Here is a 14488-nt window from a genome sequence, read left to right as displayed (position 1 = left end):
GACACGAAGCCCACGCCTAGTACAGTAGTACAATTTATATGCCAACTAGCTCTGCAGATGTTGAAGACATTGATGAAATCTATGATGAGGTAAAATAAATTATTCAGATAGTGAAGGGAGACGAATAATAGTCATGGGTGACTGGAATTCGTGAGTAGGAAAAGGGAGAGAAGGAAACATAATTGGTGAATATGGATTGGGGCTAAGAAATGAAAGAGGAAGCCGTCAGGTAGAATTTTGCACAGAGCATAACTCAGTCATAGCTAACACTTGATTCAAGAATCATAAAAGAAGGTTGTACACATGGAAGAATCCTGGAGATACTAGAAGGTATCAGATAGATTATATAATGGTAAGACAGAGATTTAGGAACCAGGTTTCCAATTGTAAGACATATCCAGGGGCAGATGTGGACTCTGACCACAATCCATTGGTTATGAACTGTAGAATAAAACTGAAGAAACTGGAAAAAGGTCGCAATTTAAGGAGATGGGAACTGGATAAACTGGCTAAACCAGAGGTTGTATAGAGTTTCAGGGAGAGCATAAGAGAACAATTGACAGGAATGGGGGAAAGAAATACAGTAGAAGGAGAATGCGTAGCTCAGAGGGATGAAGTAGTGAAGGCAGCAGAGGATCAAGTGGGTAAAAAGACGAGGGCTAGTTGAAATCCTTGGGTAACAGAAGAAATATTTAATTTAACTGATGAAAGGAGAAAATATAAAAATGCAGTAAATGAAGCAGGCAAAAAGGAATACAAATGTCTCAAAAATGAGTCGACAAGAAGTGCAAAATGACTAAGCAGGGTTGGCTAGAGGACAAATGTAAGGATGTAGACGCATATCTCACTAGGGGTAAGATAGATATTGCCTACAAAAAAATTAAAGAGACCTTTGGAGAAAGCAGAACCACTTGTATGATTATCAAGAGCTCAGATGGAAACCGAGTTCTAAGCAAAGAAGGGAAAGCAGAAAGAGGAAGGAGTATATAGAGGATGTATACAAGGGCGATGGACTTGAGGACAATATTATGGAAATGGAAGAGGATGTAGATAAAGATGAAATGGGAGATATGATAATGCGTGAAGAATTTGACAGAGCACTGAAAGACCTGAGTCGAAACAAGGACCCCGGAGTAGACAACATTCCATTAGAACTACTGACAGCCTTGGGAGAGCCAGCCCTGACAAAACTCTACCATCTGGTGAGAAAGATGTATGAGACAGGCGAAATACTCTCAGACTTCAAGAAGAACATAATAATTCCAATCCTAAAGAAAGCAGGTGTTGACAGATGTGAAAATTACCGAACTATCAGTTTAATAAGTCACAGCAGCAAAATACTAACACGAATTCTTTACAGACAAATGGAAAAACTGCTAGATGCCGACCTCGGGGAAGATCAGTTTGTATTTCGTAGAAATGTTGGAACACGTGAGGCAATACTGACCCTAGGTCTTATCTTAGAAGAAAGATTAAGGAAAGGAAAATCTACGTATCTAGCATTTGTAGACTTAGAGAAAGCTTTTGACAATGTTGACTGGAATACACTCTTTCAAATTCTGAAGGTGGCAGGGGTAAAATATAGGGAGCGAAAAGCTTTTTACAGTCTGTATAGAAACCAAGTGGCAGTTATAAGAGTGGTTGCAGTAAGTACTGGGAGATGAAGAAGCTTGCAGAGGATAGAGTAGCATGGAGAGCTGCATCAAACCAGTCTCTGGACTGAAGACCACAACAACAACAACAACAACATGTATAACGTCTTGAAACAAAACCAAACGTCGCTTTAAAAAATTAAAAATAATAAAAAACTAATTCAAACCAAGCGAGGATGACGTGAACATTGCATGCATTATGCAAGAGACATGTTTAGTGAATTATATCACTCTTAAGGGAGGTATCTTTGAGGAACTCTGCATACACGCAATTATCAGCGTTGTTGTTGTTGTGGTCTTCAGTCCTGAGACTGGTTTGATGCAGCCCTCCACGCTACTCTATCCTGTGCAAGCTTCTTCATCTCCCAGTACCTGCTGCAACCTACATCCTTCTGAATTTGCTTGGTGTATTCATCTCTTGGTCTCCTTCTACGATTTTTACCCTCCACGCTACCCTCACATACTAAATTGGTGATACATTGATGCCTCAGAACATGTCCTACCAACCGATCCCTTCTTCTAGTCAAGTTGTGCCAAAAACTTCTCTTCCTTCCAATTCTATTCAATACCTCCTCATTAGTTATGTGACCTACCCATCTAATCTTCAGCATTCTTCTGTAGCATCACATTTCGTAAGCTTCTATTCTCTTTTGGTCTAAACTATTTATTGTCCATGTTTCACTTCCATACATGGCTACACTCCATACAAATACTTTCATAAACGACTTCCTGCCACTTAAATCTATACTCGATGTTACCAAATTTCTCTTCTTCAGAAACGCTTTCCTTGCCATTGCCCGTCTACATTTTATATCCTCTCTACTTCGACCGTTATCAGTTATTTTGCTCCCCAAATATCAAAACTCCCTAACTACTTTAAGTGTCTCGTTTATTAATCTAATACCCTCAGCATCACCCGACTTAATTCGACTACATTCCATTATCCTCGTTTTGCTTTTGTTGATGTTCATCTTATATCGTCCTTTCAAGACACTATCCATTCCGTTCAACTGCTCTTCCAAGTCCTTTGCTTTCTCTGACAGAATTACAATGTCATCGGCGAACCTCAACGTTTTTATTTTTTCTCTATGGATTTTAATACCTACTCCGAATTTTTCTTTTGTTTCCTTCAATGCTTGCTCAATATACAGATTGAATAACATTGGGGAGAGGCTACAACCCTGTCTCACTCCCTTCCCAACCACTGCTTCCCTTTCGTGCCCCTCCACTCTTATAACTGCCACTTGGTTTCTATACAGACTGTAAATAGCTTTCTGCTCCCTATATTTTACCCCTGCCACCTTCAGAATTTGAAAGAGTGTATTCCAGTCAACATTGTCAAAAGCTTTCTCTTAGTCTACAAATGGTAGAAACGTAGGTTTGCCTTTCCTTAATTTTCTTCTAAGATAAGTCCTAGGGTCAGTATTGCCTCACGTGTTCCAACATTTCTACGGAATCCAAACTGATCTTCCCCAAGGTCGGCTTCTACTAGTTTTTCCATTCGTCTGTAAAGAATTCGTGTCAGTATTTTGCAGCCGTGATTTATTAAACTGATAATTCGGCAATTTTCACATCTGTCAACACCTGCTTTCTTTGGGATTGGAATTATTATATTCTTCTTGTAGTCTGTGGGTATTTCCGCAGTCTCATACGTCTTGCTCACCAGATGGTAGAGTTTTGTCAAGACTGGTTCTCCCAAGGCCTTCAGTAGTTCTAATGGAATGTTGTCTACTCCCGGGGCCTTGTATCCACTCAGGTCTTTCAGTGCTCTTTCAAACTCTTCACGCAGTATCATATCTTCCATTTCATCTTCATCTACATCCTCTTCCACTGCCATAATATTGTCCTCAAGTCCATCGCCCCTGTATACACCCTCTATATACTCCTTCCTCCTCCAGCTTTCCCTTCTTTGCTTAGAACTGGGTTTCTATCTGAGCTCTTGATATTCATACAAGTGGTTCTCCTTTCTCCACAGGTCTCTTTTATTTTCCTGTAGGCAGTATCTATCTTACCCCTAGTGAGATAAGCCTCTACATCCTTACATTTATCCTCTAGCCATCCCTGCTTAACCATTTTGCACTTCCTGTCGATCTCATTTTTGAGACGTTGGTATTCCTTTTTGCCTGCTTCATTTACTGCATTTTTATATTTTCTCCTTTCATCAATTAAATTAAATATTTCTTCTGTTACCCAAGGATTTCAACTAGCCCTCGTCTTTTTACCTACTTGATCCTCTGCTTCCCTCACTACTTCATCCCTCAAAGTTACCCATTCTTCTTCTACTGTATTTCTTTCCCCCATTCCTGCCACTTGTTCCCTTACGCTCTCCCTATAACTCTGTACAACCTCTGGTTTGGTCAGTTTATCCAGGTCCCATCTCCTTAAATTGCCACCTTTTTGCAGTTTCTTCAGTTTTAATCTACAGTTCATAATCAATATATTGTGGTCAGAGTCCACATCTGCCCCTGGAAATCTTCTACAATTTAAAACCTGGTTCCTAAATCTCTGTCTTACCATTATATAATCTATCTGAAATCTGACAGTGCAGTGAAAAGATATCTAATCTAAATCTTGTTGGGAGGCAAGTGATTCACGCCTCATCAACGACAATGTCAGAGCGCTAAAACGAATGGGAGCGACTAGGTGGATATAGAATATTTGCTGTGCCGTTTTCAAAGAAACTATCTACGCATCACCTTAAGCAGCTTAAGAAAATCACAGAGAAACGTAAATGTGGATATGTTGATCTATGTACTCTGTGAATGGAAATTTGGCGTCGATTCACTGTAAACAGCATTATGTGACTCTCTTCGGACAAAAGGTACACACTGCAGATCTTACAAGTAAACCTACACAAGAGATAGATTTATGTTTTCATTAGCTTTGAATACGTCAGAGTGTAGAGCAAAATAAGATTCATGTTTTTATACACACATAAAAAAAGGCTTTTCATCACCTCTGTTCCGAGAGTTCAGGAACCTGTACAGAAAATTGTAACAGAGACCAACGTAAACATCATCTCTGCCCATTTTATTGGTCATGAAAACCACACATTGCATGTTGTACCAGCATACAGCGAGACCTTCAGAGGTGGTGGTCCAGATTGCTGTATACAACGATACATCTAATACCCAGTAACAAGTCCTCTTGCGTTGATGCATACCTGTATCCGTCGTGGCATACTATCCAAAAGTTCATCAAGGCACTGTTGGTCCTGTTTGTCCCACTCCTCAACCGCGATTCGGGGAAGATCCCTCAGAGTGGTTGGTGGGTCACGTCGTCCATCAACAGCCCTTTTCAATCTATCCTAGGCATCTTCGATAGGGTTCATGTCTGGAAAACACGCTGGCTACTCTAGTCGAGCGATGTCGTTGTCCCAAAGGAAGTCATTCACCAGATCTGCACGATGACGGCGCGAATCGTCGTCCATGAAGACGAATTCCTCGCCAATATGCTGCCGATATGGTTGCACTATCGGTCGGATGATGGCATTTACGTATCGTACAGCCGTTACGCGCCTTCCATGACCACCAGCGGCGTAAGTCGGCCCCACATACCGCCACCCCAAAACATCAGGGAACCTCCACCTTGCTGCACTCGCTTAACAGTGTGCCTAAGGCGTTCAGCCTGACCGGGTTGCCTCCCAACACGTCTCCGATGATTGGTTGCAGGCATATGCGACACTAATCGGTGAAGAGAATGTGATGCCAATCCTGTGCGGTCCATTCGGCATGTTGTTGGGCCCATCTGTACCGTGCTGCATGGTGTCGTGCTTGCAAATTTGGATCTCTCCATGGACGTCGGTAGTGAAGTTGCGCATCACTAACAGTTTGAGTCGTAAGACGACGTCCTGTGGCTGCACGAAAAGCATTATTCAACATGTTGGCGTTGGTGTCAGGGTTCCTCTGTGCCATAATCCGTAGGTAGCGGTCATCCACTGCACTAGTAGCAGCCCTTGGGTGGCCTGAGCGAGGGATGTCATCGACAGTTCCTGTCTCTCTGTATCTCCTCCATGTCCGAACAACATTGTTTCGGTTCACTCGGAGACGCCTGGCATGGTTGAACTACAGACAACACGAGCCGTGTACCTCCTTCCTGGTGGAAGGACTGGAACTGATCGACTGTCGCACCACCTCCATCTAATTAGCGCTGCTCATGCATGGTTGTTTACATCTTTGTGCGGGTTTAGTGACATCTCTGAACAGTCAAGGGACTGTGTCTGTGATATAATATCTGCAGTCAACGAACATCATCAGGGTTTCTGGGAACTGGGGTAATGAAAAACTTTTTGGCGTGTGTATAAGTACCAATATGGTGGTGAAGCACCCCTTGAAGAATATTAGATTTAATGTTCTGAATGAAACCATTGAAACTGTAACAGCTATAAAAATCAAAAGTCTGTGTTGCGATGTGTGTCCGCCTCAGTGCCAATTTTCAAGTTGGGTTGTTTAATAAGTCTTTCCCTGGTGCTCTAAATATTATTCTCCATATATTGATCGACAAAAAAAATTTATTTTTTTGAAATGTAAAATATTTTGCTTGTGTTTGTGTTTTCTTTATACATTCAGTGTATTTTGTTGTTTTCAAGTAGTAACCTTTTCAGAATTAATTAAATAATATTTAAAACTGTTTGTACATTATTGTTGTAACATTATTGTAAATCTCTGCAATATAAGGAAGTGCAAAATTGTTCGGATCAACAAAAGCTGAATGCACTTTACTTTTGCGTTCCAAGCACATGGGACAACTACGATTTCATGACAGGAGCAAGAAGGAAGAGTCGATTTCCCCTCTCTTTACCTAAGCGGACCGGCCGACAAGTCGTGTGACAGAAGACGCGATTAAAGCTGCTATTCATAATGACATATTTATGTAAAATCCGAGACTAAGGTTTGAAAACGAAAATGCTATTTCAGATCCTATGTTAATTGAAGAAACTGTAAAAGGTGATAAAAAAAGTCACATAAAACCCTGAGTGTAAAGAAAAAAGCCGTTACATTTTGTTGCCCTGGTAAAAACGAACTTGAAACGATAGAACCAAAGGTCACAAAGAAAGAAGATCGACATAAATGGTAACCAAAACTTGCTGCATGCGGGACGAGAAATGAAAAGTTATCAGATATTTCCAAGTATGCATTAGATAAATTTCAAACTGCCGTGGACAAATAAATACCGATAAATGATCTGGATATGAAGAGGTGAGTTTTGAAATCGATGGTCGATGATAATTATCGTAACGTTTGTTCAACTCTTCCTCAAAATGGATTTATATTTCTAAAGCAAGACACCGGAATGTTTCATGGAAACTCAATAAAGTCATCATTCAAGTTCAAATAGCGATTAAAGAAGAATTTAGGGGAAAACCTTACGAATTTGTCGAGATTATGAAATCGAAAATTGTTTCGGTTGGAAAGGCCGGTGTGTATAATTCTAACCAGTCATTTTTCAACTTGGAAATGCATGCAAAGTGAACATCCTTCACAGGAACATCAAAAGTTGAAATTCTGGCAAAATGCCTGAACACCATAACACACAGTTATATTTTCAACTCATTATTCCTGCAAGCGGATATTGAATATCTCCTTTGCTCATAGTTTTGAAAAAAAAAATTAGCAAATTCGAACCAAAAGTCGGAAAAGAATTAGACAAAGCAGACAGTATCCTAATATTCACTTCTACACGTGGTAAACTGAGATCGGAGCTGATAATAAAATGGTTTGATCAGGTTTATATACTTAATACGAATGAAAAACCTGTCTTGTGTCTACATTCTTGGACCAAGCAAAACGAAAGAATATTTAACACTATTGGTAAACATGGAAAGCAGGTGAATACTTTAATGATTCATGTCCGAAATATCGATATGATTCAGCCATTAGATCTACACACATTTTTACTGTGGAAAAGTTTCTTGAAACATATTTCAAACATTTTACACAATTACGATGTTAACTTGCATTTAAGAGATAAGATTCCGAAAATTCAACCTCTCATTCACAATCAATTTTCTTTTCCCAAATTCGTCAACCTTATAAATATGCATAGTGCAAGAGAACAGAAATCACCAAAAGTGAGGCGCCTGTTCACGATTGTTTTAAAAACTTTCATTCTATTTGAGACTCCTGTCATGCCACTGCAATTATCGTATGTGCTTGGTGCGCAAAATGAAAGCGATTCAGGAATTTGACCCGAACGATTCTGCACTTCCTCATTATTGTATAGATTTACGATAATGTTACAATAATTTACGAAGAATTTCAAATATAACGCAATTAAATTCCTAAAAGGTTACAACTTGAATACAAATAAAATACACAAAATGTAAAATTAAAAACACAAATACAACAGAAGATATGTATATTTCATATAATACCATTTATAATATATTTATCTGGGAATGATTTAGTAGGTAACTCAACTTGAAAACTGGGATTGAAGCAGACACATACCGGGCGCGCATACAGCGATGAAACGGTATATCTAGCTTATCTGTGAGAAGTGCGTCTTTGGAAACCACTTCATCAAATGTGACTGAATATGGTGTTAACGATGCTAGACGTTTCGCTATTAGACAAATGTCGAAATGAAAAACAAAATAGTGGAGGAGAGAGGGGATTACGACAAATCTTGGTGCACCACTCTAATGTCCGCTAAAAACTATAGAACTTTTATTTGGAGTTCTTTGTTTGTATGATTTACCGTTTCAACGGAATTCATTCAGAGATATTAAACATATTTTCTTTTCAAGGGGATGTCTCCCCTCCTTAACGGCCTTATGGGCATGCATAAAAAAATATGTCTGACGTATTTTGCTCTGCACTACAACATATTCAAAGCCGATTAAAATGGAAGTGTATTCCTTAGATACGTCTGCTTGTTAGTAATCGCGGGTAATGTAATCGTAGAGCAATTTTTTGGAACTTATGGTGAGATCAAGAGTCTGGCAATAGTCACTTGTTGCTATTTGGAACATGTAAAACATCATAACAACGAAGGAGAAACTGAATTTTTATTTCTGTGTTTTCTATGAAATCTGAAAGGCTCACACTTACATTAATTACACCCAAATTGGATGATGATGATGATGATGATGTTTGGTTTGTGGGGCGCTCAACTGCGTGGTCATCAGCGCCCGTACAATTTCCCAATCTTTGCTCAGTCCAATTTCGCCACTTTCCTGGATGATGATGAAATGATGAGGACGACACAAACACCCAGTCATCTCGAGGCAGGTGAAAATCCCTGACCCCGCCGGGAATCGAACCCGGGACCCCGTGCTCGGGAAGCGAGAACGCTACCGCGAGACCACGAGCGGCGGACCCCAAATTGGAGTGTTTTCTCCAGCAGTAGGGAATGACCCTTATGAGGTACTGACTCATACCAGCGAGTAGAAGCGGTCAATTAATACCAAGAGACTGCATTGTGTAAGATGTACACAAATGAAAAGGAGACTACTGTTCTACGTAAAAATATTTTAATACACTATTGGACATTAGAATTGCTACACCACGAAGATGACGTGCTACAGACGCCAAATTTAACCGACAGGAAGAAGATGCTGTGATATGCAAATGATTAGCTTTTCAGAGCATTCAGACAAGATTGGCGCCGGTGGCGACACCTACAACGTGCTGACATGAGGAAAGTTTCCAACCGATTTCTCATACACAAACAGCAGTTGACCGGCGTGGCCTGGTGAAACGTTGTTGTGATGCCTCGTGTACGGAGGAGAAACGCGTACCATCACGTTTCCGACTTTGATAAAGGTCGGATTGTAGCCTATCGCGATTGCGGTTTACCGTATCGCGACATTGCTGCTCGCGTTGTTCGAGATCCAATGACTGTTAGCACAATATGGAATCAGTTGGTTCAGGAGGGTAGCACAGAACGCCGTGCTGGATCCCAATGGCCTCGTATCGCTAGCAGTCGAGATGACAGGCATCTTATCCGCATGGCTGTAACAGATCGTGCATCCACGTCTCGATCCCTGAGTCAACAGATGGGGACGTTTGAAAGACAACAACCATCTGCACGAACAGTTCGATGACGTTTGCAGCAGCATGGACTATCATCTCGGAGATCATGGCTTCGGTTACCCTTGACCCAGGAGCGTGTGTGATGGTGTACTCAACGACGAACCTCGATGCACGAATGGCAAAACGTCATTTTTCGGGTGAATCCAGATTCTGTTTACAGCATCATGATGGTCGCATCTGTGTTTGGCGACATCTCTGTGAACGCACATTGGAAGCGTGTATTCGTCATCGCCATACTGGCGTATCACCCGGCGTGATGGTATGGGGTGCCATTGGTTACACGTCTGGGTCACCTCTTGTTAGCATTGACGGCACTTTGAACAGTGGACGTTACATTTCAGATGTGTTACGACCCGTGGCTCTACCCTTCATTCGGTCCTTGCGAAACCCTACATTTCAGCAGGATAATGCACGACCGCATGTTGCAGGTCCTGTACAGGCCTTTCTGGATTCAGAAAATGTTCGACTGCTGCCCTGGCCAGCACATTCTCCAGATCTCTCACCAATTGAAAAAGTCTGGTCAATGGTGGCCGAGCAACTGGCTCGTCACAATACGCCAGTCACTACTCTTGATGAACTGTGGTATCGTGTTGAAGCTGCATGGGACACTGTACCTGTACACGCCGTCCAAGCTCTGTTTGACTCAATGCCCAGGCCTATCAAGGCCGTTGCTGCGGCCAGAGGTGGTTGTTCTAAGTACTGATTTCTCAGGATCTATGCACCCATATTGCGTGAAAATGTAATCACATGTCAGTTCTAGTATAATATATTTGTCCAATGAATATCCGTTTATCATCTGCATTTCTTCTTGGTGTAGCAGTTTTAATGGCTAGTAATGTAACAATATTATAATTATAGTTCATGTCGAACAGTACAGCTATGAATAATTTCCGCTGACACTGATACACCATTCCCATCACGTAAGTAGGATGTGGATCGTGTCAGTGTGGTTGCTGAGCGATCCACTTTTATACAATATCCTGCATTTTAGAGATTAAGGGGTCTAAGATATGAAAGACACATACGGAGATACCGGGACTGTAAAAAGGATGTTTCAGGCCCTCCCGTCGAAATTTTTGAGTGATATCCAGCGTCTTCTTGGGCACATGTTGCCTGGAGTTTTCCAGGAAAAGCACTGTCCCAGCGGAGAGCCCTTTCACTTATTCTTGCGGGTCTGTTTGAGCCTTTCAATACGTTGCAATACTGGTCATTGTTAACTGTTGCACTCAATGTTATCCTGGAGATTAGTGGAGGTCCTTCTTCGCAGAAATCACTTTTCACACCTTTGGGGCAGAAAGAGTATTTTTTGAATGGAATGAGCTGGGATGTACCCTCTCCCTGCTCATCAGTTTGGAGGCAGGGTCCAAGCGGTGACACCACGTTGCACCACATGCCACAGTCTGAGCAATGAAATCCATTCCATGTTCAAAGCGTCAGGCAAACAGCCATTCTAGCTGTCTTCCTAGTCTCTAATAGATGCTTGGGCGCCCACTGTGCACAAACTTTGCCAAAACAATGTTTCGGGTAATTATGCAATGCACAGTTCCTTTGCTTGTCGACAGTTCAACAGGAGTGGCAATGTGGTGATCGGAGGATTCATCCGCGTGAAGTCCTCCACAGCCTAAATCGTGGCACCGCTGATGACGAGCATCTGCCCAGGATGTGTCATGTCCTAGACGACTACACGTCGCGCCTCTAACGCTGACACAGCTGGAATATTGTGCACTCTGCTGGACACTTACTCCCTGTACACCTCTTTCATCCTGCGATAAATTTATGGATCATGCTCCTCTTCTGCGCGAAGATGTTTGATAACCGCTTCTGGAGGTATCCATTATACAACGAAATGCGGAAACAGCTCTCCACAAACGTGCAAATTACTAAGAAGCCGTTAACTTAGTTTGTGCAGTTGGGAATACCATCACACTACCTCTAGGCAAACACATTCACCCACTTGGATTAAATAAGATGCCACTGAAGTGTAGGTCTCCTTTTCAACTGGGCATACCTTAAAGCTCACACACATGGCACCAATTTATCGGCCGAGCGTGGCAGCCTACACAAGTCCCGACCGACTGCACTCAACGATAACAGCATCGCCTTGTTCCTATCGATGTTAGCGAGAAGCTGCTTAGTTTTACGTAGTAACACAAACTGGTATTTTACTTGGCTGTTTTAAAGGCAATAAGGCCGAATGAAAGCTGTGGCTAATGCGAAGAAAGAAGTTCACCGATAGTCTGTTAATTTAGGAGGTGGGAGCTGATCATTTTAGTAACTAAATAAAAATGGAAGTAACATGCTTTTCAGAGTTGCTGAACATCATCAAACCATTCTTAATGAAAAAGAATACAGTCATGCTGTAAACTACGAGGAGTGACTATTAGTCACATTACGGTTGCTACCCACTGGCTTAAGTTACAAGGTTCTCAAAATCAGTGCAGTTGTATTCCCACAGTTATCATCTGAAATAATACCTGAAACCTCCAACATGGTTATAGTTGCCCGAGGAAATATATCATGGTAATGTAAAATAAATAAAGTCATTAAAGATGTTCATGTAAACGTTATTAATTTGTATCTGTAGAATGAATTATGTCCACCCATAAGTTTAACGAATTCACTTCTAATTAAAAGAAGGAAGAGCACAAATGGTGGTGGCACACTTCACCTAATAAATACAAAAGACACACAGTCCGCCTGTTTAGCTGTGTGGAAGACACATAGTCCGCCTGTTTAGCTGTGTGGTAACGTGCTCGTCTCCCATGCAAGCGGGCCCGGGTTCGAATGGTTCAAATGGCTCTGAGCACTTGGGACTTAACATCTGAGGTCATCAGTCCCCTAGAACTACTTAAACCTAACTACCCTAAGGACATCACACACATCCGTGCCCGAGGCAGGATTCGAACCTGCGACTGTAGGGGTCGCGCGGTTCCAGATTGAAGCGCCTAGAACCGCTCGGCCACACCGGCCGGCCTGGGTTCGATTCCCCGCCGGGTTGGAGATTTTCTCCGCTCATGGACAAGGTGTTGTGTTGTCCTCTTCATCATTCCATCCTCATCGCCGGCACGTAAGCCGCCGAATGCGGCGTCGACTGAAATAAAACTTGCACTTGGACGCCGAACTTCCCCGAATGAGGCCTCCCGGCCAACCATGCCATATGCTCAAAAACAAATACAGAAACATTAGAAATGAAGCATTCAGCAACTGTTACAACTGTAAAAAAAATTCTACACTTTACTCTTCAGAAGGCTTGGCTATGGCTGGACATTTTTTAACGCTTCTAACACGAAGTGTAAGTCTATCGACTGTCTACATTTCGATCTTTAAGTTTTATTTCCGATACTTTTCGGAAAAGCAATTTGAACTCTAATCTGTATTTCATTTCCGTTAAGTACTGGAAAAATTGGAAAAATCAAAATATATAAGTTCGACTGTCATTCAGTCGTAAAAAGTATACCTTTTACTCTATCGGTGTGCCACGTGAAACCATTATGAAAAAGGTGAAAATGAAACAAGAGCTTTATTTCTTGCCTTTCTATCGTTGTACTCGTCACACGACGTGTCTCACAAACCTCTGCAGTCTTCAAATTCCTCTCGAAACTATCATTAAAATTTGGGAATTTGTGATAAGGTCTTATGGGACCAAACTGCTGAGGTCATCGGTCCCTAAGCATACACACTACTTAATCTAACTTAAAGTAACTTACCATATGGACAAAACACACACCCATGCCCGAGGGAGGGCTCGAACCTCCGACGTGGGGAGCCGCATGGACCATGACAAAGCGCCATAGACACCGCGGCTACCCCGTGCGTCCTATCATTAAAGTTTTGTCCACCTTGGTCTCTGTCATGTTCGCGTATATTAGAACAGCATTTAATACCAGGAGCAGTGAGAGAAGACGAACTTTTGTCGGGCGTTGGCACGGCAGCGCTATGCACGGTATAATTTATCAGGTGACGTGGGGATGGCGCGGGGGTGGTCGGCTGTCGACTGGTTATATCCAACCGACAGCCATACAGGAAAAGTCGATCGGTCGGCTGGCCAAAACTCCTACACATGTCCAGTTTGTGTCGGTCGGTGCGCATGTCTTCTGTTACTTGTCATAAGACGCTGCGAGTGATGTTCCTCTGTTGGTGCTAGGGATGGCGGTTACCGCTGAAACGAACGGTTTTGGTTGTATCGGTTTTTCCACGGCCATTTAACCTGAGTGTTAAGAGCGCTGAAAATAATCGGCTTCTCAAGTAACCGAAGTTACCATTTTTTTATCCCCATCACTTCCTGTAGTAGACGTAGAAATCTAACAATGTCTGAAAAATCCATCAGTTTCAAGTTACAAAATATTAAACTAAATAAACAAATTAAGGAAAACAAAGTCCGTCCACCATTCGCTGCTCTGCTCTGAAACAGTTAAATTGTTGACTATTACAAAAAATCATCAGTATCCTCCTACTGATTCTAATTTCTTGGAACCCTGCTGAAAAATCATGTCGTAATCGAGAACCACGCCACTATTTGGGCATTACGAACAGCCTGCGATAAAGGGTGAGAACTGAGGTTGGAGAACTATTTTTGATATTAAATTGTCCATTTTGAAGAGGTGCCATCAGATACAGCTATATCATGTACACACATACAACGAATCAGCGACCTGCTATTTTTACTATGCATGAACTGTTCTGTTTGAAGATTTCTCCTTATATGATGTCGCAAGTTTGTGGCGGCTCCTCCCGTTCTTAGTATTTTAAAGCAAATGAAGTATCCACGTCATTGGAACTGCACTTCCTAAATACTTACAG

The sequence above is a fragment of the Schistocerca cancellata genome, chromosome 5, assembly GCF_023864275.1.
Source record: "Schistocerca cancellata isolate TAMUIC-IGC-003103 chromosome 5, iqSchCanc2.1, whole genome shotgun sequence".
NCBI lineage: Eukaryota > Metazoa > Arthropoda > Insecta > Orthoptera > Acrididae > Schistocerca > Schistocerca cancellata.
The sequence above is the reverse complement of the archived record's forward strand: the minus strand, read 5'-3'. Positions refer to the sequence as shown.